The following is a 23,132-nucleotide window of genomic DNA, read 5'->3' on the forward strand; positions in this document are numbered from 1 at the left end:
ACATCAAGAGTTCAGAAAAAATGAAAAGAGGACAAAATTGAGATTTAGAGAATATACACTTAGGTATGTCTGGGTTGTGAAACAATTCAAAAAAAAAAAAAAGGAAGTGATTAACACAAAGTCAGGATAATGTTACCTGAGGAAGGCTGGTAGTAATCTAACTCTTGATCTCGGTGGTTACACTGGGGTTTGCTTTGTAAATCACTCAGATGTGTACTTTTTAAAAAAACTTTCTTATAATCAACATTTTTTAAACAGATTTAATTTTGAATTTTAAAATGCTAATTTTTTTAAAATTTTTTTTTTTTATTGGAGGCTAATTATTTTACAGTATTATATTGGTTGGTTTTGTCATACATTGACATGAATCCGCCCCGGGTGTACATAAGTTCCCCCTCCTGAACCCCCCTCCCACCTCCCTCCTCCCCTTATCCTCCCTCTGGGTCATCCCCGCACACCAGCCCCGAGCATCCTGTAACATGCATCGACCATGAACTGGTGATTCATTTCACATATGATAATATACATTAAAAGGCAAATTTCTTAACGTTCATTCAAAAATTGGTCTCAGTATTACCAAGGACCCTGGTCTTTTCCACTGCTCTGCCAGCATAATGTTGTCTTAATTATCCTCACGGTTGTGAGGGTACCACAATTTCAGACATCACATGGATACACAATAACATGTGTAAAGGACTATTTCTTTTACTAATTCTCTTCTGTTTCTTTACAGTTTTTGTTTTTAAGGTTAAAATTTACATATAATGAAAGGCATAAATTTTAAGTGTACAATTCCATGAGCTCACAAAGGAAGTATTCCACTGTTATATTTAAACAACAAAAGCACATTTTGTTCTTTTACTGATGTGCATTTGGATTGTTTCCAGTTATTATGAATAAAGTTGCTTGTAACAAGACATTTTGTGGACATATTTTCAGTTGGGGAGAGGTGTAAATATATAAGTGGAACTGCAAGATTATGGAGTATATGTTTATAACAAACTGACAAATCTTTTTCAAAGTAATTGTACCGTTTTCCATTTCAACCAACGTAAGAGTTTTTCCCTCCACATTTTGGCCAACATTTGCTGTTGTCAGTTGTTAAAAGAAAAACTGAGGCACATTAAAATTTTCAAGTTTATATGAGTATAATGGATCAAACCTGGGTCTCCTACATTACAGGCAGATTCTTTACCATCTGGAGCCACTGGGGGAACCCTCCATAGCAATTCAATTCAGTTCAGTCACTCAGTCATGTCTGACTCTTTGCGACCCCATGGACTGCAGCATGCCAGGCTTCCCTGTCCATCCCCAACTCCCAGAGTTTGCTCAAACTTATGTCCATCGAGTCAGAGATGCCATCCAACTACCTCATCCTCTGTCATCCCCTTCTCCTCCCACCCTCAATCTTTCCCAGCATCGGGGTCTTTTCAAATTAGTCAGTTTTTCGCATCAGGTGGCCAAAGTACTGGAGTTTCAGCTTCAGCATCAGTCCTTCCAATGAATATTCAAGACCAATTTCCTTCAGGATTGACTGGTTTGATCTCCTGGCAGGCCAAGGGACTCTCAAGAGTCTTCTCCAACACCACAGTTCAAAAGTATCAATTTTTCAGTGCTCAGCACTGGAAAAACCATAGCCTCAACTAGACGGACCTGTGTTGGCAAAGTAATGTCTCTGCTTTTTAATATGCTATCTAGGTTGCTAATAACTTTCCTTCCAAGGAGCAAGCGTTTTTCAATTTCACAGCTGCGGTCACCATCTGCAGTGATTTTGGAGCCCAAAATAACAAAGTCTGCCACTGTTTCCACTGTTTCTCCATCTATTTTTCATGAAGTGATGGGACCAGATGCCATGATCTTTGTTTTCAGAATGCTGAGCTTTAAGCCAACTTTTTCACTCTCCTCTTTCACTTTCATCAAGAGGCTCTTTAGTTCTTCACTTTCTGCCATAAGGGTGGTGTCATCTGCATATGTGAGTTTATTGATATTTCTCCTGGCAATCTTGATTCCAGCTTGTGCTTCTTCCAGCCCAGCATTCCTCATGATGTACTCTGCATATAAGTTAAATAAGCAGGGTGACGATATACAGCCTTGACGTACTCCTTTTCCAATTTGGAACAGTCTATTGTTTCATGTCCAGATCTAACTGTTATTTCTTGACCTGCATGCAAATTTCTCAGGAGGACAGTAAGGAGGTCTGGCATCCTCATCTCTTGAAGAATTTTCCACAGCTTGTTGTGATCCACACAGTCAAAGGCTTTTTGGCATAGTCAACATAGCAGAAGTAGATGTTTTTCTGGAACTCTCTTGCTTTTTCAATGATCCAATATGTAGGGAACATGCTATGCACAGGACTGTACTATAATTAACAGGGCTTCTTCGAAAAATAAGAATGACTTTCTCATCATCCTCAAGCAAAGGGCTGGGAGCAGTAAAAAGTACATCATGGAAAGATATCTTGGAAACTTTGTCTCAAAAACTACACCTTTTGCAAGGATCTAATCTGCTGGATGCAGCAGCAGATGAGATTTCTCAATTAAACCCCATTCCTCACTGGAAAACTATCAGAGGATCAATGGCTGATTTTATGTTAATTTTTATATGTCTTTTTTTCCTGTTTCTACATAGTCTGAGGACGAATCACCAAGAAAGTCAACGGACAACAACAGCAATTAACAAATTGGCAATTGGCAAATAGTATAGAAGCTTTGGCTTCTATGACTATTGCTTTGGCCAATAATCACCAAAAATAAGCTTCAAAAAATAAAAAAGGGGGATATGTAGGGAATATGTTATGTACACGCCTATACTATAATTAATAGGGCTTCTTTGAAAAATAAGAATGACTTTCCCATCACCCCCAGGCAAATGGCTGGGAGCAGTAAAAAGTACATCATGCAAAGACATCTTGAAAACAAGATGCTGAAGTATTGATGTGACTGATGGAAAACCATTAGGGACTGTTCCCGTAACCAGAGCCTTGAGGGAGTTGCTGAGAAAGGGCAGCACTAGCGAAAGGCCTAAACAGAGTCCTGAAACGCCTGAAAGTTTGACACTGAGAACTGTATATGCAATGTATATCTTTATCCTCGATCTGAGATTGTAAAGAACAGATAGCTCTAGAGCAAGCAACATCTACAAAGAAGTAGATGTTAACAATAAAAGGCACGCAGGATTAGGATCTGGTCTTTTGCCTACGAATGGCATCAGCCCCTGGTCCCCTCTTTATTTCTGAGTCTTATTTTTCCTTATTCTTATGCGGCACCGCTCCCTCAGGTCGGCTTGTTGTTGGGCTGGTCCGAACACAATGGATATTGGCAATTTGATCTCTGGTTCCTCTGTCTTTTCTAAATCCAGCTTGAATTTCTGGAAGTACACCATTCACGTATGATTGAAGCCTGGCTTGGAGAATGTTGAGCATTACTTTGCTACAGTACGAGATGAGTGCAATTGTGCGGTAGTTTGAACATTCTTTGGCATTGCCTTTCTTTGGGATTGGAATGAAAACTGACCTTTTCCAGTGCTGTGGCCACTGAGGAGTTTTCCAAATTTGCTGGCATGTTGAGTGCAGCACTTTCACAGCATCATCTTTTAGGATTTGAAATAGCTCAATTGGAATTTCATCGCCTCCACTAGCTTTGCTTGTAGTGATGCTTCCTAAGGCCCACTTGACTTCGCATTCCAGAATATCTGGCTCTAGGTGAGTGATCACATCATCATGCTTATCTGGGTCATGAAGATCTTTTATGTACAGTTCTTCTGTGTATTCTTGCCACCTCTTCTTAATATCTTCTGCTTCTGTTAGGTCCTTATCATTTCTGTCCTTTACTGTGCCCATCTTTGCATGAAACGTCCCCTTGGTATCTCTAACTTTCTTGAGGAGATCTCGCGTCTTTTGCATCCTATTGTTTTCCTCTATTTCTTTCTGACAAAATGTGGTCCACTGGAGAAGGAAACGGCAAACCACTTCAGTATTCTTGCCTTGCGAACCCCATGAACAGTATGAAAAGGCAAAAAGATAAGACACTGAAAGATGAACTCCCCAGGTCAGTAGGTACCCAGTATACTACTGGAGAAGAGCAGAGAAATAACTCCAGAAAGAATGAAGAGATGGAGCCAAAGCAAAAACAACATCCAGGTGTGGATGTGACTGATGATGGAAATAAAGTTCGATGCTGTAAAGAACGATATTGCATAGGAACCTGGAATGTTAGGTCCTGAATCAAGGCAAACTGGAAGTGGTCAAACAGGAGATGGCAAGAGTAAACACAGACATTCTAGGACCCAGTGAACTAAAATGGACTGGAACGGGTGAATTTAACTCAGATGACCAGTATATCTACTACTGTGGGCAGGAATCCCTTAGATGAAATGGAGTAGCCATCATGGTCAACAAAAGAGTCTGAAATGCAGTACTTGGATGCAATCTCAAAAACGACAGAATGATTTCTGTTCATTTCCAAGGCAAACCATTCAATATCACAGTAATCCAAGTCTATGCCCCAACCAGAAATGCCGAAGAAGTTGAAGTTGAATGGTTCTATGAAGACCTGCAAGACCTTCTAGAACTAATACCCAAAAAAAGATGTCCTTTTCATTACAGGGGACTGGAATGAAAAAGTAGGAAGTCAAGAGATACCTGGAGTAACAGGTAAGTTTGGCCTTGGAGTACAGAATGAAGCAGAGCAAAGGCTCATAGAGTTTTGCCAAAAGAATGCACTGGTCATAGCAAACACCCTCTACAACAACACAAGAGAAGACTGTACACATGGACATCACCAGATGGTCAATACTGAAATCAGACTGATTATATTCTTTGCAGTTAAAGATGGAGAAGCTCTTTACAGCCAGCAAAAACAAGATCGGGAGCTGACTGTGGCTCAGATCATGAACTCCTTTTTGCCAAATTCAGACTTAAATTGAAGAAAGTAGGGAAAAGCACTAGACCATTCATGTATGACCTAAATCAAATCCCTAGGATTATACAAGTGGAAGTGACAAATATATTCAAGGGATTAGATCTGATAGAGTGCCTGAAGAACTATGGAAGGAGGTTCATGACATTGTACAGGAGGCAGTGATCAAGACCATCCCCAAGAAAAAACGTGCAAAAAGGCAAAATGGTTGTTTGAGGAGGTCTTACAAAAAGTTGAGAAAAGAAGAGAAGCTAAAGGCAAAGGAGAAAACAAAAGACATACCTCTATGTCTTCAGTTCAGTTCAGTCGCTCAGTCGTGTCCGACTCTTTGCAACCCCATGAACCACAGCACGCCAGGCCTCCCTGTCCATCACCAACTCCCGGAGTTCACTCATACTCATGTCCATCGAGTCGGTGATGCCATCCAGCCATCTCATCCTCTGTCGTCCCCTTCTCCTCCCGCCCCCAATCCTTCCCAGCATCTATGTCTTCAGTTCAGTTCAGTTGCTCAGTCGTGTCCGACTCTCCGCGACCCCATGAATCACAGCACGCCAGGCCTCCCTGTCCATCACCAACTCCCGGAGTACACTCAAACTCATGTCCAGAGAGTCGGTGATGCCATCCAGCCATCTCATTCTCCGTCGTCCCCTTCTCCTCCCGCCCCCAACCTTTCCCAGCATCAGAGTCTTTTCCAGTGAGTCAACTCGTCGCATGAGGTGGCCAAAGTATTGCAGTTTCAGCTTTAGCATCAGTCCCTCCAATGAACATCCAGGATTGATCTCCTCTAGAATGGACTGGTTGGATCTCCTTGCAGTATAAGGGACTCTCAAGAGTCTTCTCCAACACCACAGTTCAAAAGCATCGATTCTTCGGCGGTCAGCCTTCTTCACAGTCCAACTCTCACATCCATACATGACCACGGGAAAAACCATTGCCTTGACTAGACGGACCTTGGTTGGCAAAGTAATGTCTCTGGTTTTTAATATACTATCAAGGTTGGTCATAACTTTCCTTCCAAGGAGCAAGCGTCTTTTAATTTCATGGCTGCATAGTAATTTCTTTGTCCTGAACATCTTTTCCAACCCCTTTACACTCTGATACAGTGTAGTCAATCTTCAAAACCGTGTTCAGTAAAGCATTACTTCCTCCATGAAGTATCTCTTGACTCTTACAAACATACATAATTACTTCACCTTCCAGCTTCTATTTTAGTATATATAACATAGTCAACGTAACTTCACCCAGGGGAAGAAAACATGTCCTGCTCATACTTATAACCCCCAAACCTAAAACACATGTACATATGAGTTCAAAAATACTAAACGAGTATGTTCACCATCCTAATGCTGCTTTAGCCTCAATTCACTTTTCTCATCCATATTCAATAACTGAGGCTTCTGTATTGGGCTGAATGCTGGCCCCCAAAAATGGTATGTCACTTCCTAATCTCTGTAACTTATAATAACATTAAATGGCCAAAGATGTGATTAAATTAAGGATCTTAAAAGGAGGCGCTTATCCTGGATTATACGGGTAGGCCCTAAATACAATGACATGTATCCTTATAAGAAAAAGACTCAAAAGTAGGCAATATGACCAAGAAAGCAGAGATCAGAGAAATGTAGTCACAAACCAAGGAATGCCTTAAACCACAGGAAGCTGAAAGAAACAAGAAAAGGATTTTCCCTCTAGAGCACTGATCACCTTCTTGGCACCAGGGACTGGTTTCATGGAAGACAATTTTTCTACCAACCTGAGGGTAGGGGGTGGTGGTTCAGGATGATTCAAGAGCATTACAGTAGGGTTTGTGCTCCTATGAGACTCTAATGCCACCAGTGATCTGACAGGAGCAGAGGCTGCAAATATAGATAAAGTTTCGCTTTCTCACCCACCCACTGCTCACCTCCTGCTGTGTGGTCTGGACTGGGGGACCCCTGCCCTAGGACCTTTAAAGGGAAAGTGGCCCTTGATTTCAGACTTCTGGTCTCCAAACTGTAAGAGAATAACTTGTTGCTGTTTTAAACCATCTGATATGTGGCAAATTGTTACGGTAGCCACAGGTAATTAATACACTGGCTTTCTCTTCAGTCTATTTTTTCACAATGAATTTTAGCCAGTCTGTAAATTTCTTTCAGTTTTAAACTCTTACCATAGTCAAACTTTTCTGATTTTAGCCAGCCAACAGACAGGTATCAATTCCTCACAGACCACCTAAATACATCAGGCACCTGAACTATACAATAAAAGAATTCCTATTATATCAGTTCAGTTCAGTCGCTCAGTCATGTCCGACTCTCCGCGACCCCATGAATCAGGAGTTTACCAAATAAAAAGTTCATAATGCAAATTATAAAAAGAACGTAATTCAAACAATAATAAAAAGTAAAGCAGATTATTTTGATCAGCCCATTAATCAGTTAAGCACTTATTAGATGAACTAGCCTCTGTAAAGGCAATTTTTAAAAGACATAGCACAACCCTTCTCCAAATACATCTTCCTAACTTTGCAACTATTACTATCACAAAACCACATGTACATGTCCTTCCTACTACATCTTTAGACCAGTCCCAGCTCCACAGACCCACACATGATATTTACTTTCACACAGGAGCTGTATTTCTTAAGAAGTGGTACAATGTCTGCCCAAAAGGATGGTAATTCAAAATATTCTAAAAGCACAGCTGCTGATGATCATGGAAAGCTTCCAAAACACATTCCGTTAAAAAGCACATACTATGCTTTTGAACATTTCAAAACAATGCTTTAAAAACTACATGCCCCAAGGTTAAAAGTCTAGGGAGAACCCACACTGGGCATCACTTCATTTATAAACAAAACATTTCAAATAAGTTGCTTTAAAATTCGAGAGAATTCTATCTATACTAGTCACCCAGCCTTTGGATGGCCATCCCAGGATGTCTTGTATACAAAAAATGTCACAACTTGACATCCTGCCAAAACCTGAAGTGCAGCTGGGAGCAGACCCTTCAAAGCCCTGGTAAGGTGCCAGGCCCTATAATTGTAATTTAGAAAGAAACGGGAGGGGAAGGAAAAAGGAAGGAAAGAAGATATGTATTAGAGTGGTTAGCAATCAACCACCAAAGCACTGAATTAAAATGTTATTCTATTCTTATAATTGCACTGTCTGCCTCCACACAGCTTAATTCACACAAAAGAATTCTGGTAAAGTATGATATAGTAACCAGTCAACCTCAAATGCTTAGCAATAAATTATAAAAGTCTCTGAAAAGTTGTGATCTGAAAAACAAAGATGACTCTTACCCAAACCATACTTCATTTTCATATTTCTTTGTGTAGGCTCTATTACATATGAGGACTTTACAAAAGATTTATGAGTACTTAATACCTTTGTGCGAGCTGCAAAGTCTTCTGTGCTCACACTCCCATATTTCTCCTGAAATAGAAAAGGTGGTAGCTCCTAACCATATGGCTCCTAACACAAAATGAAGGTTGTCTACAGATCCAACAACATATCCTGGAAACTATTTGTTTTTTTTTTTAAATAAATTCTGATTTAACTATTTCCTTGAGACTTATGCTCTAGTCTGGAAAGTTAAATAAATTTTAAAATGTGTTAGGACTTCAACTGATGTTTTTATTGGGGCTAATATAAGCATAAGCATCCAATTTTCATATTTGAGAATCTGCCAGAAAAAATGTATAAAATTTTTCAGAGCCAAAAAACGGAGATAAAAGTACACAATAAAGGTTAATTTTAAAACCATTTATTTAAAAGAAGAAAAAAAGGAATTAAACAATCAGTACTTACTGAGCGGTACTCAAAGGGCTCTGAAGGAGATAAATAATGCAGACCATCAAGTCAAAATGACTTCTCAGCAAGGAAGAACGTGCCCATATTCAGAATACTATGGACATTTTCTAAGTACCTATTTTACGCCAGATACCTTGCTGAGTACAGGGGTTCAGAAATAAAAGAATATTTGTGCCCTCAAGGAATTCATGGTGGTCAGTGAAACATGTTAACAATAGCTAACTAAACAAAAATGAGAAAATTTACAATTTATTCCTTATTGTACTTAAATATTTTTTTGCTGTGTGCTTATATTATCTATTTAAAATAAGTGAATTCAGGGCTTCCCTGGTGGTCCAGTGGTAAAGAATCCTCCTTACAATGCAGGGGACACTGGTTCAATCCCAGGGCAGGAAAGATTCCACATGCAACTAAGCCTATGTTACACAATTACTGAGCCCGCGCTCCAGAACCCGGGAGCCGCAACTACTGAAGCCTGGGCACCCTAAAGCCTGTGCTCCACAACAAAAGAAGCCACCGCAATAAGAAGCCTGAGCTCCTGCAAGCCTAAGTGCAGCAACAAAGACCCACCACAGCCAAAAATAAATTAAAAAGTGAATTCAGAAACTTTTAGAACTATAAAGCACGGTAATATATTTATAGGTAGTATGGGTGCACTTGGGACAGAGGCCAAATTCTGCTGGAGAAGCTGTCAGGGAAGACTTCATAAAGATAGAAATCCTGAGCTAAGACAAAGAAAGGGATGCAAGGAATATCAAGTACAAAGACATGGAGATGGAGAGATGACATTGGAGGCAGAGGCTGACAGGTATGGGGAGCATTACCAGCCTGGAGAGGTAGGGTCGCGTACTGAAGGCAATGTGTAGAAGACTGGAGTTCATCCTGAGATCTAGGAGAGTCAACAAAAGGCTGTAAGCTTGTGGGAGATAAGGGACAGTACAGGGTGGGTTCAGATTTGTAGTTCAGAACAACAACTACATTATCCAAGGTGTAGAACAGATCTGAGGTGGGGTGGGGAGTGAAAAAAAAAGAGAGAGAGAGGACAGGACAGCAAAGATGAAGGGCTCAACTACAAGACTGGCAGCAGCTATCAATAGGGAATAGTCTTGAAAATGAATCTGGAGGCAGAAGTAACAGGTGTTAGTAGTCAGATATTGTTACACCTCTCAAAAGCAAACAAAAAACAATTCACTACTTTCAAAGACACTAAAAGGCCAAGAAGGAAATCAGGACTTTTTTTGTTTTCTTTATAAATAAAATGGAATCCCAGTTAAAACAGAAGACTGTTTCAAAGATGACAATTACTTCAAGTACTAATCCTTCACATGAACAAAGAATAAAGCACAGGGACCTTTGCAAAGCATCCGAGTAAATGCAAATGCCATCACAGTATCTCTAAATATCTACCTTTCTTCCATAGGGATTTCATCAGCAGAGGGGTAAACACTAAAGCTGGCTCTGTCGGGAACAAAGACATAAAATAAGTATTTTGTTCCTTAAATGTCCACCTGCTGTTACTCCTCCTCATTCTTTCCCTCAAACAATCATCTCTATAGCAACACATTCTTAAGAAATTTGTGGGTGGAAAGCATATGTTTTTGCAAAAATATGAGAACTCAAGAACATGAGCTACTTTTTTTTCCCCTTTAATACAAGAGATACACAATATATCTTAAAAGACAACTGCAAAATATGAAACAAAAAAGCACACTTAAAAACACGGAAATGTAAAAACTGGCATTGCACATTTACATGGAGTTTCTTTTTATAGGTTACAATGACACCTTGTGGCAAGATATTTTAAATTATAAGTTATTGGGAAATATTTTATAGCAGATATAATAAAACTGGTTTAGAAAATAAGACCAAGACCACACTGTGGAGCACTATGAACACGTACAATAACCCATTTGGAACATTAAGGACAAGGAGGTTCCTCAAAAAACGACAAACAGGGTCTCATATGATCCATCTGCCTGCAATGCAGGAGACCCAGGTTCAATTCCTGGGTCGGGAAGATCCCCTGGAGAAGGAAATGGCAACCCACTCCAGTACTCTCATCTGGAGAATCCCATGGACAGAAGAGCCAGGCAAGCTACACCCCATGGGGTTGCAAGAGTCGGACACAACTTAGTGACGAAGCCACCACCAGCACACCTGGGTATTTATCTGAGGAAAACAAAAACACCAAACTATAAAAAATATATGTATCCCAATGTTTACTGCAGCATCCTTTATAAGAGCCAAGACATGGAAACAACCTGAGGGTCGATGATTGGATACAGAAAATGTGGTGTGCTGTGTGTGTGAGTGGTACACACAATGGAGCATGACTCAGCCATAAAAAAGAAGGAAATCCTGCCATTTTCAACAACACTAATGGACCTTGATGGCATTACGCTAAGGGAAATAAGTCAGACGAAGAAAGAAAAATACCATATGATCTCTCGTAAATGCAGAGTCTACACACAAGCACGTGAAAACACAAGCTCAAAGATACAGAACAGATTGGCGGTTGAGGGTGGTGGTGACGGGAGAGTAATGGGTAAACTGATTTGGGATTTTCTTTTTTCTTAGTTTATTTAAGTTGAAATAATTAAGGGCAAAAAATAAACTTTAAAAAAATGTCACACTATTAGGAAGTGTGACAAAAGCATCTTACGAAACTATTATTACGAAGTCATGCTATTCCCTTCACTTGAGCCAAAACTATAAGACTTTTTTAATAATGCAATTAAGAACCAACTTTTATAATCTGAGACAAAACTGGTAATGTTGGCAATACCTTTACATGAAAACGCTGACATATTGTTTACAAACTATGAAATAATCGTATGTCATTAATCCTTTCTTACCAATTGAACCCTAAAAGATGATGCTGTGAAAGTGCTGCTCTCAGTATGCCAGCAAACTTGGAAAACTCCACAGTGGCCACTGGAAAAGGTCAGTTTTCATTCCAATCCCAAAGAAAGGCAATGCCAAAGAATGCTCAAACTACCGCATAATTGCACTCATCTCACACGCTAGTAAAGTCATGCTCAAAATTCTCCAAGCCAGGCTTCAAAAGTACGTGAACCGTGAGCTTCCAGATGTTCAAGCTGGATTTAGAAAAGGCAGAGGAATCAGAGATCAAATTGCCAACATCCACTGGATTATCAAAAAAGCAAGAGAGTTCCAGAAAAACATCTACTTTTGCTTTATTGACTACGCCAAAGCCTTTGACTGTGTGGATTACAACAAACTATGGAAAATTCTTCAAGAGACAGGAATACCAGACCACCTGACCTGCCTCCTGAGAAATCTGTATGCAGGTCAAGAAGCAACAGTTAGAACTGGACATGGAACAACAGACTGGCTCCAAATCAGGAAAGAAGTATGTCAAGGCTGTATATTGTCACCCTGCTTATTTAACTTCTATGCAGAGTACATCATGAGAAACACTGGGCTGGATGAAGCACAAGCTGGAATCAAGATTGCAGGGAGAAACATCAATAACCTCAGATATGCAGATGACACCACCCTTATGGCAGAAAGCAAAGAAGAACTAAAGAGCCTCTTGATGAAAGTGGAGGAGGAGAGTGAAAACGTTGGCTTAAAGCTCAACATTCAGAAAACTAAGATCATGGCATCTGGTCCCATCACTTCATGGCAAATAGATGGGCAAACAGTGGAAACAGTGACAGACTTTATTTTTTGGGGCTCCAAAATTACCACAAATGGTGACTGCAGCCATGAAATTAAGACGCTTGCTCCTTGGAAGAAAAATTATGACCAACTTAGACAGCATATTAAAAAGCAGAGACGTTACAATGCCAACAAAGGTCGTTCTAGTCAAGGTTATGGTTTTTCCAGTAGTCATGTATGAGAGTTGGGACTATAAAGAAAGCTGAGTGCCAAAGAATTGATGCTTTTGAACTGTGGTGTTGGAGAAGACTCTTGAGAGTCCCTTGGACTGCAAGGAGATCCAACCAGTCTATCCTAAAGGAAATCAGTCCTGAATATTCATTGGAAGGACTGATTCTAAAGCTGAAACTCCAATACTTTGGCCACCTGATGCAAAGAACTGACTCACTGAAAAAGACCCTGATGCTGGGAAAGATTGAAGGTGGGAGTCGAGAAGGGGACAACAGAGGATGAGATGGTTGGATGGCATCACCAACTCAATGGACATAAGTTTGAGTAAGCTCCAGGAGTTGGTGATGGACAGGGAGGGCCTGGCATGCTGCAGTCCATGGGGTCACAAAGAGCTGGATACGACTGAGCAACCAAATTGAACTGAATTACCAACTGAACAGATAATAACATGAAAATTTTCAATATTAATCCAATACATAAGAGAATAATTTAAACTACCTTTCATCAAGAGTTTACTATGTTTATTTACTAAACTATGCTAAACACTAGTAAACATAAACCTTATCAATGCAGTCTGCACACAATCACCTTTAATACTTGCTTTGAAATATTCTTCTCTCTTAGTGTCTTTAACACCATGATCACCTCCTATCTCTGATTCTTCTTGTTCTCCCTAATACGTATGTTCTTTCACTTACTCACCATGAGAATCCCTAGTCTGATGAAAAGTCAAGCTGCCTCTCTCACTGCCTGATGTATTACTGAGTTGGCCAGAAAGTTCTTTCAGGTTTTCCCATAATATCCTGAAGGAACTTTCTGACCAACCCATCTATATGAATGACACTCAAATTTATAACCACATTCCTAACCTCTCTTTCAGAGCTAACTCTTTACTACATGTCCCACCTGCAATGGAAGCTCAGCATAACAAGAATGAAACTCACTACTTCAAACTTTCTACCTTCCTCCGTAAATAAAAAAAATTACTACTACCATCCCCTTATTTCTTAACACACAAACTATTCCCCCTCTCCTATTAGTAATAATTAATCCTACTGTCTGTTGATTTTAACCACTCTTTTCCATCACCATTTAATGCAGAAATCTCAAATACCTTATATTTGGCTTTTTTTTTAAATAAAAACCTCCTAAACAGTGTCCTGGATTTTGGCCTTTCCTCATCCTTACAATAGCTTACAAATATCTACCAGGACAATTCTTCTGATATACTGTTGCCATTATTGTAACTCCTACTATAATCCTTCCTATTGTTTACTGGATCAAATCTACACTTCCCAGCCAAACTCAAAGCCCTGCATTAGCCAACTCCCCTTACAAATGCAAACAGTTTCATGTTGCTGCCCCACAGGACCCCTTCGCTAGAGCAAATTAAGATGTTTGTCTCTCACACATGGGTTGCCTATTCTTACCTTCACAATATTGTTCATATACTTAAGCCAAATTAAAATACCTTCTTAAATCTTTTCAACTAATCTACAAATCAAGATCAGAGTCAAATCTAAAATTCTACCATCTGAATAATCATAAAACTATTGTCAGAGCTTATAGTTAACTCTGTTATAGTTATATTGTTTACATTACATAAACAATAGTGTCTGCCCATCTTTCTGCTCCATAAATTTCTGCATTCCTTGTGCTTGCCTCACAGTATTTATTCTAAATTCTATCACATAGGCATTTTCCCTTTCATTAATTTATAACTAAGTAATCTATCTTTCCAAAGAGACTGAGATCCTCAAAGGTAAAACTACAATCATCTTCATTTTTATCACCACAGCTCCCAATTCCAGTAAACCGAGGTAATGACAGAAAAGTGATCCACAAAATTTCTGTGATGTGAATCCTACTTTCACATAGGCTAACAGTGTAATTTAAGAGAAAGTTTCGGGAGAATATCATTAAGAACATCATTTGCCAATCAATTATACATGCCTTCTGATATTTATCAATCAAAATATTTCTATTTTCAAAAAGAATTCTAGGCAAGTGTCTGGTAATCAAAAGCTTTAAAAATGAACATATCCTTTGACCTAGCAATTTCACACGTAGGAAGGACTCTTAAGGAACTAATCAAGATATGTGCACAAATATTTATGTTCAGGAACCTTCTTTATTTATCAATTAATAAATGTTTAGTGAGAGCATGCATGCAAAGAGCCAAGTAGGAGTGGAAGAATCAGATCCCTGCCTCCATGATGCTTACATCGCAGTGCAATTTATAAAGGATAAATAGACTATAAAAAGTATATTTAATAGCAAGATATACTATATTCATGGATGAAATTACTCAACATTAAGATGTTTTTTTCTCTCAAATTCAGTGTAATGCCATTGAAAATTCCAGCAGACTTTCAAAAAATAGAAATTAACAAGTCAGTTTTAAATTTATGTGAAAACACAAAGGACTTGGAATTACAAAAACTCTGAATAAAAAAAGTTGGAAAATTTGCCCTACCTGACTTCATAACTTATTAAAATGCTACGGAAATCAAAACAATGTGGCATTCATATCAAGACACACACACAGAGTCAAATTCACAAACAGACCCAAATATACATAGTCAATTAATTCCTGATAAATATGCACAGTCAATTCAATGGACAAAGGACAGTCTTCCCAACAAATGGTCCTGGGACAGCTGCCGGTCCATGTGTAAAAACACACTTCAAGTCTTACCTCACATCGTACACAAAATGGACTTAAAATACAAACACAAAGCACAGTACAATAAAACTCTTAAAATCAAACATAGGAAACTATCTTGATCTGGAGTTAAAGATTTCTTAGATACAATACCAAAAGCACAATCCATTATAGGAAAAAAACTGACCAACTGGACTTTAAAATTAAGAAAGAACTCCTTTAAAAGACACTAAAGGAGCAGATAAGCAAGCCTGAAGGAGTAATTTACAAACCATATACTGATAAAGGACTTGCATCCAGAATTTAAAAAATTGTCAAAATAACAAAACTCAATTTAACAAAACAAAAAAATTGGCAAAATATGTGACTAGGCACTTCACCAAGGAAGATACATGGATGGTTAACTGAACACATGAAAAAGTGATAGAATATCACTAGTCATTAGTGAAGGGCAAACTAAAAACACGACGCAAGGGCTGCCCTGGTGGTCCAGTGGTGGAGACTCCACTTGCCAGTTCCTAGGACATGTGTTCAATCCCTGGTCCAGGAAGATTTCATGGTGCAAGGCAACAAAGCACACGCACCACAACTACTGAGCCTGTGCTCTGCAACAGAAGACGCCACCGCAAGAAGCCTGTGCTCTGCAACTAGACAGCAGCCCCCTCGCCTCAACTAAAAAGCCTGCATAGCAACAAAAACCCAGCACAAACATTTTTTTAAAAACCCACAATGCAATATTACTAATTATACACCTATTAGAATGGCTAAACTTTAAAAGGCTGACCACACCAAGTATTAACTAGAATGCAGAGAAACTGCAGTTGAATGTGTAATGGGAGAATAGTTTGGGAAAAACACTTTGGAAGTTACTTAAAAATTAATCATACACTTACTATATAATCCAGTCATTTCATTTATAGGTAAAAATGCAAGAGAAAAATATTTTTACACACGTTGAAAGTAGCTTTATTTATGAGACTCAAATATGGATCCAACAAGAGGTAAACAGGTAAACAACTTGTGATGCATCCACACAAAGGAACTACTCAGTAATAAAAGGAATGCATTAATGTGGGTGAATCTCAAAATAATCATGCTAGGTGAAAAAACTAAACAAAGCTGGGTATATATTATATGGTTCCATTTATATAAAATTCTTTGAAATTCAAACTAATCTTAGTGACAGAAAGCAAACTGGTGGTTGCCTCAGAATGGAAATGACTGGCTGGTGGAGGGGGCAGAAGGAGGGAAGGATCTCAAAACAACATAAGGAAACCGGGGGTGTAATATATTACATATAAATATATGTAATACCTTGATTGTGGTAATAGTTTTACAGGTGTATTCAGTTCAGTCGCTCAGTCATGTCCGACTCTTTGCGACCCCATGAATCACAGCACGCCAGGCCTCCCTGTCCATCAGCAACTCCCAGAGTCCACCCAAAATCAAGTCCATTGAGTCGGTGATGCCATCCAACCATCTCATCCTCTGTCGTCCCCTTCTCCTCCTGCCCTCAATCTTTCCCAGCATTAGGGTCTTTTCAAATGAGTCAGCTCCTCACATCAGGTGGCCAAAGTATTGGAGTTTCAACTTCAACATCAGTCCCTCCAATGAACACCCAGGACTGATCTCCTTTAGGATGGACTGGTTGGATCTCCTTGCAGTTAACAAAACTTAAAATTTACTTTTAAAAAGGTATACTTTGTTATTATCAATTACATTCAATGAAGCTATTTTTAAAAATAAACATTATGAACTTTAGAAAAAAGATTTTCCTGAAAGAAATCTCTAGGCCCAGATGATGTCACAGTTAACTTTTTCTTAAAAAAAATTATGAAAGAATACTTAATAACATTACATACTTAAGTTGCTTTAGTCATGTCCTATTCTTTGCAACCCTATGGAATGTGGCCTGCCCAGGCCCCTCAGTCCATGGAATTCTCCAGGCAAAAGTGCTGGAGTGGGCTGCCACGCCCTCCTCAGGGGGATTTTCCCAACCCATCTAGTGACTCTGGAGTCCAAAACTATACAGGCTACAATGCAATCAGTCTCTTGCATTACAGGCTGATTCTTTATCACTGAGCCACCAGGGAAGCCCTTTAATAAATTTTTGTAAATGCTAAAAAAGAAAAAAAAACAAATTATAAAAACGTACAGCCCTTATTTTGCAAAAGCACATTACAGTTCAATTCAGTTCAGTTGCTCAGTCGGGTCCGACTCTTTGCGACCCCACGAATCACAGCACTCCAGGCCTCCCTGTCCATCACCAACTTCCGCAGTTCACTCAAACTCATGTCCATCGAGCTGGTGATGCCATCCAGTCACCTCATCCTCTGTCGTCCCCTTCTCCTCCTGCCCCCAATCCCTCCCAGCATCAGAGTCTTTTCCAGTGAGTCAACTCGTCGCATGAGGTGGCCAAAGTATTGCAGTTTCAGCTTTAGCATCAGTCCTTCCAATGAACAGCCAGGACACATCTCCTTTAGAATGGACTGGTTGGATCTCCTTGTAGTCCAAGGGACTCTCAAGAGTCCTCCAGCACCACAGTTCAAAAGCATCAATTCTTCGGCGATCAGCTTTCTTCACAGTCCAACTCTCACATCCATACATCCATACATGACCACTGGAAAAACCATAGCCTTGACTAGATGGACCTTGGTTGGCAAAGTAATGTCTCTGCTTTTTAATATGCTATCCAGGTTGGTCATAACTTTCCTTCCAAGGAGTAAGCATCTTTTAATTTCATGGCTGCAATCAGCATCTGCAGTGATTTTGGAGCCCAAAAATATAAAGTCTGATGCTGTTTCCACTGTTTCTCCTTCTATTTCCCATGAAGCAGTGGGACCAGATGCCATGATCTTTGTTTTCTGAATGCTGAGCTTCAAGCCAGCTTTTTCACTCTCCTCTTTCACTTTCATCAAGAGGCTTTTGAGTTCCTCTTCACTTTCTGCCATAAGGGTGGTGTCATCTGCATATCTGAGGTGACTGATTTTTCTCCCAGCAATCTTGATTCCAGCTTGTGCTTCTTCCAGCCCAGCGTTCCTCATGATGTACTCTGCATAGAAGTTAAATAAGCAGGGTCACAATATACAACCTTGATGTACTCCTTTTCCCATTTGGAACCAGTCTGTTGTTCCATGTCCAGTTCTAACTGTTGCTTCCTGACCTGCATACAGGTTTCTCAACAGGCAGGTCAGGTGGTCTGGTATTCCCATCTCTTTCAGAATGTTCCAAAGTTTGTTGTGATCCACAAAGTCAAAGGCTTTGGCATAGTCAATGAAGCAGAAATAGATGTTTTTCTGGAACTCTCTTGCTTTTTCCATGATTCAGTGGATGTTGGCAATTTGATCTCTGGTTCCTCTGCCTTTTCTAAAACTAGCTTGAACATCTGGAAGTTCATGGTTCACGTATTGCTGAAGCCTGGCTTGGAGAATTTAAAACAAAATGGCTGTCTGGAGAGGCCTTACAAATAGCTGTGAAAAGAAGAGAAGCAAAAAGCAAAGGAGAAAAGGAAAGATATAAGCATCTGAATGCAGAATTCTAAAGAATAGCAAGGAGAGATAAGAAAGCGTTCCTCAGCGATCAATGCAAAGAAATAGAAGAAAACAACAGAATAGGAAAAACAAGAGATCTCTTCAAGAAAATTAGAGATACCAAGGGAACATTCATGCAAAGATGGGCTCAATAAAGGATAGAAATGGTATGGACCTCACAGAAACATAAGATATTAAGAAGAGGTGGCAAGAATACACAGAAGAACTGTACAAAAAAGATCTTCACGACCAAGATAATCATGACGGTGTGATCACTCACCTAGACCCAGACATCTTGGAATGTGAAGTCAAGTGGGCCTTAGAAAGCATCACTACAAACAAAGCTAGTGGAGGTGATGGAATTCCAGTTGAGCTATTTCAAATCCTGAAAGATGATGCTGTGAAAGTGCTGCACTCAATAAGCCAGCAAATTGGGAAAACTTGGCAGTGGCCAAAGGACTGGAAAAGGTCAGCTTTCATTCCAGTCCCAAAGAAAGGGAATGCCAAAGAATGCTCAAACTACCGCACAATTGCACTCATCTCACATGCTTGTAAAGTCATGCTCAAAATTCTACAAGCCAGGCTTCAGCAATACGTGAAAAGCATGTTTATATTACTACATATGCAGAGGAAAAAAGAGAAGATAGACATTAAAATATTAATAAGATTATCTCTGGATCATATGCTTGATTTTATTATTTGTGCATTTCCTGTCATTGTGCGTTACTAAGTCACGTCCAACTCTTTGCAACCCCATGAACTGCAGCACAGCAACCTTCCCTGTTTTCACTATCTCCTGGAGTTACCTCAAACTCATGTCCACTGAGTCAGTGATGCCATCCAACCATCTTATCCTGTCATCCCCTTCTTCTCCTGCTCTCAATCTTTTCCAGCATCGAGGTCTTTTCCAATGAGCCAGTTCTTCGCATCAGGTGGCCAAAGCACTGGGAGATACAACTTCAGCATCAGTGCTTCCAATGAATATTCAGGGTTGATTTCCTTTAGGATTGACTGGTTTGGTCTCTTTGCAGTCCAAGGGACTCTCAGGAGTCTTCTCTAATACCACAGTTCGAAAGCATCAATTTTTCGGCGCTCAGCCTTCTTTACAGTCCAACACTCACTTCACACATGACTAATGGAAAAACCATAGCTTTGACTATATGGACCTTAGTTGGCAAAGCGATGCCTCTGCTTTTTAATACACAGTCTAGGTTTGTCATAGCTTTTCTTCCAAGGAGCAAGCGTCTTTTAATTTCTAGGCTGCGGTCACCACCTGCAGTGATTCTGGAGACCAGGAAAATAAAAGTCTTTCACTGTTTCCATTTTTTCCCCATTTATTTGCCAAGAGGTGATGGGACTGGATGCCATGATCTTAGTTTTTTGAATGCTGAGTTTTAAGCCAGCTTTTTCACGCTCCTCTTTCATCTTCATCAAGAGGCTCTTCAGTTCCTCTTCACTTTCTGCCATAAGGGTGGTGTCCTCTACAATATCTGAGCTTATTGATATTTCTCCCAGCAATCTTGACTTCAGCTTGTGTGTCATCAAGTCTGGCATTTCACACAATGTAAGCTAAATAAGCAGGTAACAGTGTATAGCCTTGACATACTCCTTTCCCAATTTGGAACCAGTCTATTGTTCCATGTCTGGTTCTAACTGTTGCTTCTTGACCTGCAACAGGTCTTGACCTTCTTGACCTGCATACAGGTTTCTCAGAAAGCAGGTCAGGTGGTCTGGTACTCCCATCTCTTTAAGAATTTTCCAGTTTGTTGTGATCCACACAGTCAAAGGCTTTAGCATAGACAATGAACCAGAAGTAGGTAGTCTTTTGGAATTCCCTTGCTTTTTCTATGAACCAGAGGATGGTGGCAATTTGATCTCTGGTTCCTGCACCTCTTCTAAATCCAGGTTGAACATCTGGAAGTTCTCAGTTCACATACTGCTGAAGCCTAACTTGAAGGATTTTGAGCATGACTTTACTAGCGTGTGAGATGAGTGCAATTATGTGGTAGTTTGAGCATTCTTTGGCATTGCCTTTCTTTGGGATTGGAATCAAAACTGACCTTTTCTAGTCCTGTGGCCACTGCTGAATTTTCCAAATTTGCTGACATATTGAGTGCAGCACTTTCACAGCATCATCTTGTAGGATTTAAAACAGCCCAGCTGGAATTCCATCACCTCCACTAGCACTGTTCATAGTGCTGCTTCCTCATTCGCACTCAAGGATATCTGGCTCTAGGTGAGTGACCACATCATCAGGATGACCATTATAGTCTTTTTTGTACAGTTCCTATGTGTATTCTTGCCACTTCTTAATATCTTCTGCTTCTGTTAGATCCAAACCATTTCTTTTATTGTGCCCATCTTTGCGTGAAATGTTCCCCTGGAATCTCTGAGTTTCTTGATGAGATCTCTAGTCTTTCCCATTCTATTGTTTTCCTCTATTTCTTTGTGTTGTTCACTTAAGAGGGCTTTCTTATCTCTCTGCTTGCTATGCTCTGGAACTCTGCATTCAGTTGGATATATCTTTCCCCTTTTTCCTTTGCCTTCTCTTCTCTTCTCAGCTATTTGTAAGGCCCTCTTAGACAACCACTTTGCCTTCTTGCATTTCTTTTTCTTGAGATGGTTTTGGTCACCACCTCTGTACAATGTTATGAACCTCTGTCCATAGTTCTTCAGCTCCTATCTATCAGATCTAATCCCTTAAATCTATCTGTTACCTCCACTGTACAATCATATAAGGGATTTGGTTTCCTGTACTTTTCTTATTTTACAACAAATACAGGTTATTATGTTTATAATCAGAGGGAAATGTTTTTGAGGAAAAAGGAGAGGAACCTCCAAGTCTACATGAAGACCAGGGCTGGGGGGGGGGGGGAATCTCTCCCTTTCAGACCAGAAAACAGTGACCAAATATTAAAGAGTCTAAGACTTGAAATTCTAGCTCCCACTTTCATAAAAACACCCAGAAGAGCTCAAATTCCATTCCCTTCTATGCAAGTTTATGCAATAAACTCAAAAATATAATTTAAAAAATGTGGCTCTTTTCAGCGTCAGATCCATACTTTATAAAGTTAACCAAATCTATGACTCAACTTATAATTCCCTTATCAACATAAGTGCCTTTTATCTACAATAACAGTTTAATAATTACCAATTAAACTACTTTTTCAAATTAAATCCTATAGAATCCTATATTAGAACAGACTGTGTCATTTTTATCCATATATATTAATAATAAAAAATTTAAGGTCATAACACTACTTTAAAGACACATCAGACCTTTTATTCTTTATCAGTTAATAGGCTGTTGGTATCTTAAGTTTTAAAATCCAGCTATACACCACAGTTGAAATATATATACTGTATATGTCTTTTATGATAGCTTTGGGAAATGCAGTTAAACAAAATTCAAACCACATCTTGACAGAATCCTGAAGTACCTTCCCTTCAGTTTTGCAGAACTGATCAATAAAGGTTAATCCAAGCTTCTTAATATAGTATACAAAACCCTCCACAATCTTGGCCCTCTCTACCCTTTCATTCTCTTCTCTACAACTCCCTCATATGTACTTTTGTCCTAACAACATTAAACTGCTTGTAGTTCATTGAACATACCATGCTTTTTCTCACCGCATGCTGATCTCTCTACCTAGCACTCAATCTCCTAATCTCACCCTTCACTCATTTTTAAATTCAATTCAGTCATTCCTTCCTTCTGATAGTTTTGCTTGGATGTCTTCCTTTTCCATTTACCCCAAACCATTCTGAGTTAAGTATCCTTAAAAGTTCTTCCAGAATGCCACACATTTATTGCTATCAATGTATTTACCTTACCACAATATAATCAGCTATTTGTATACCAATCTCCCTCACCAGGAAAAGACCTCCTTGGGATCAAAGATTATGTCTTAGCCATCTTTATACCCCCAAAACCCTATATAATAGCTAGAACACGAAGGTAGTTAATAATAAACACTTGCTAAATGAACAGTAAGCAGTTTCTTCTGATCAAAAGGATAACAAACACAAGACACTAGCTTGGAATTCCCCAAACCCAAGTGCCTTACAGTTTGAGGCTTGAGGGAAATCATGAAATTTAATTCATGTACATTTGGAGTGATCAATAAATGTCTAATATTGTGCAGAGGATTATGAGTCATATAAAAAGATTTATCCTCCTGAGAGAAGAATATCACACACAAATCAAAAAACAGACCTCCAATTTCCAGCTTGACTGAATGAACAAGTCAACAAATCCTTTCCACAAAACAGTCAAAAAAACAGCCATATCAGTGCTCTGGAATTCAATCAAAGGCATTCAACAAACTGAAATGTTTATTCACAAAAGCTGCCAAATTCTGCGTAAGAACAT

The 23,132-nt window shown here is 39.4% G+C and overlaps 1 protein-coding gene across 11 annotated transcripts in view; it reads right to left on the minus strand.

Moving 5' to 3' along the window:
- CEP83 (centrosomal protein 83) overlaps positions 1–23,132 on the minus strand; it is a 146,013-nt gene that overhangs the window by 104,876 nt on the left and 18,005 nt on the right. The window contains exon 2 of one of the 11 annotated variants that reach the window (XM_088836861.1): positions 10,118–10,168. The exons of the other annotated variants lie outside the window; for them this stretch is intronic. The gene's annotated coding sequence lies outside the window, so the exon portion shown is untranslated. The remainder of the gene's footprint in view (positions 1–10,117; positions 10,169–23,132) is intronic. 11 annotated transcript variants of the gene reach the window in all.

This window comes from Moschus berezovskii, chromosome 6 (assembly GCF_049115385.1).
Source record: "Moschus berezovskii isolate FMDL1 chromosome 6, NW_MosBer_1.0, whole genome shotgun sequence".
In the NCBI taxonomy this organism is placed as follows: Eukaryota; Metazoa; Chordata; class Mammalia; order Artiodactyla; family Moschidae; genus Moschus; species Moschus berezovskii.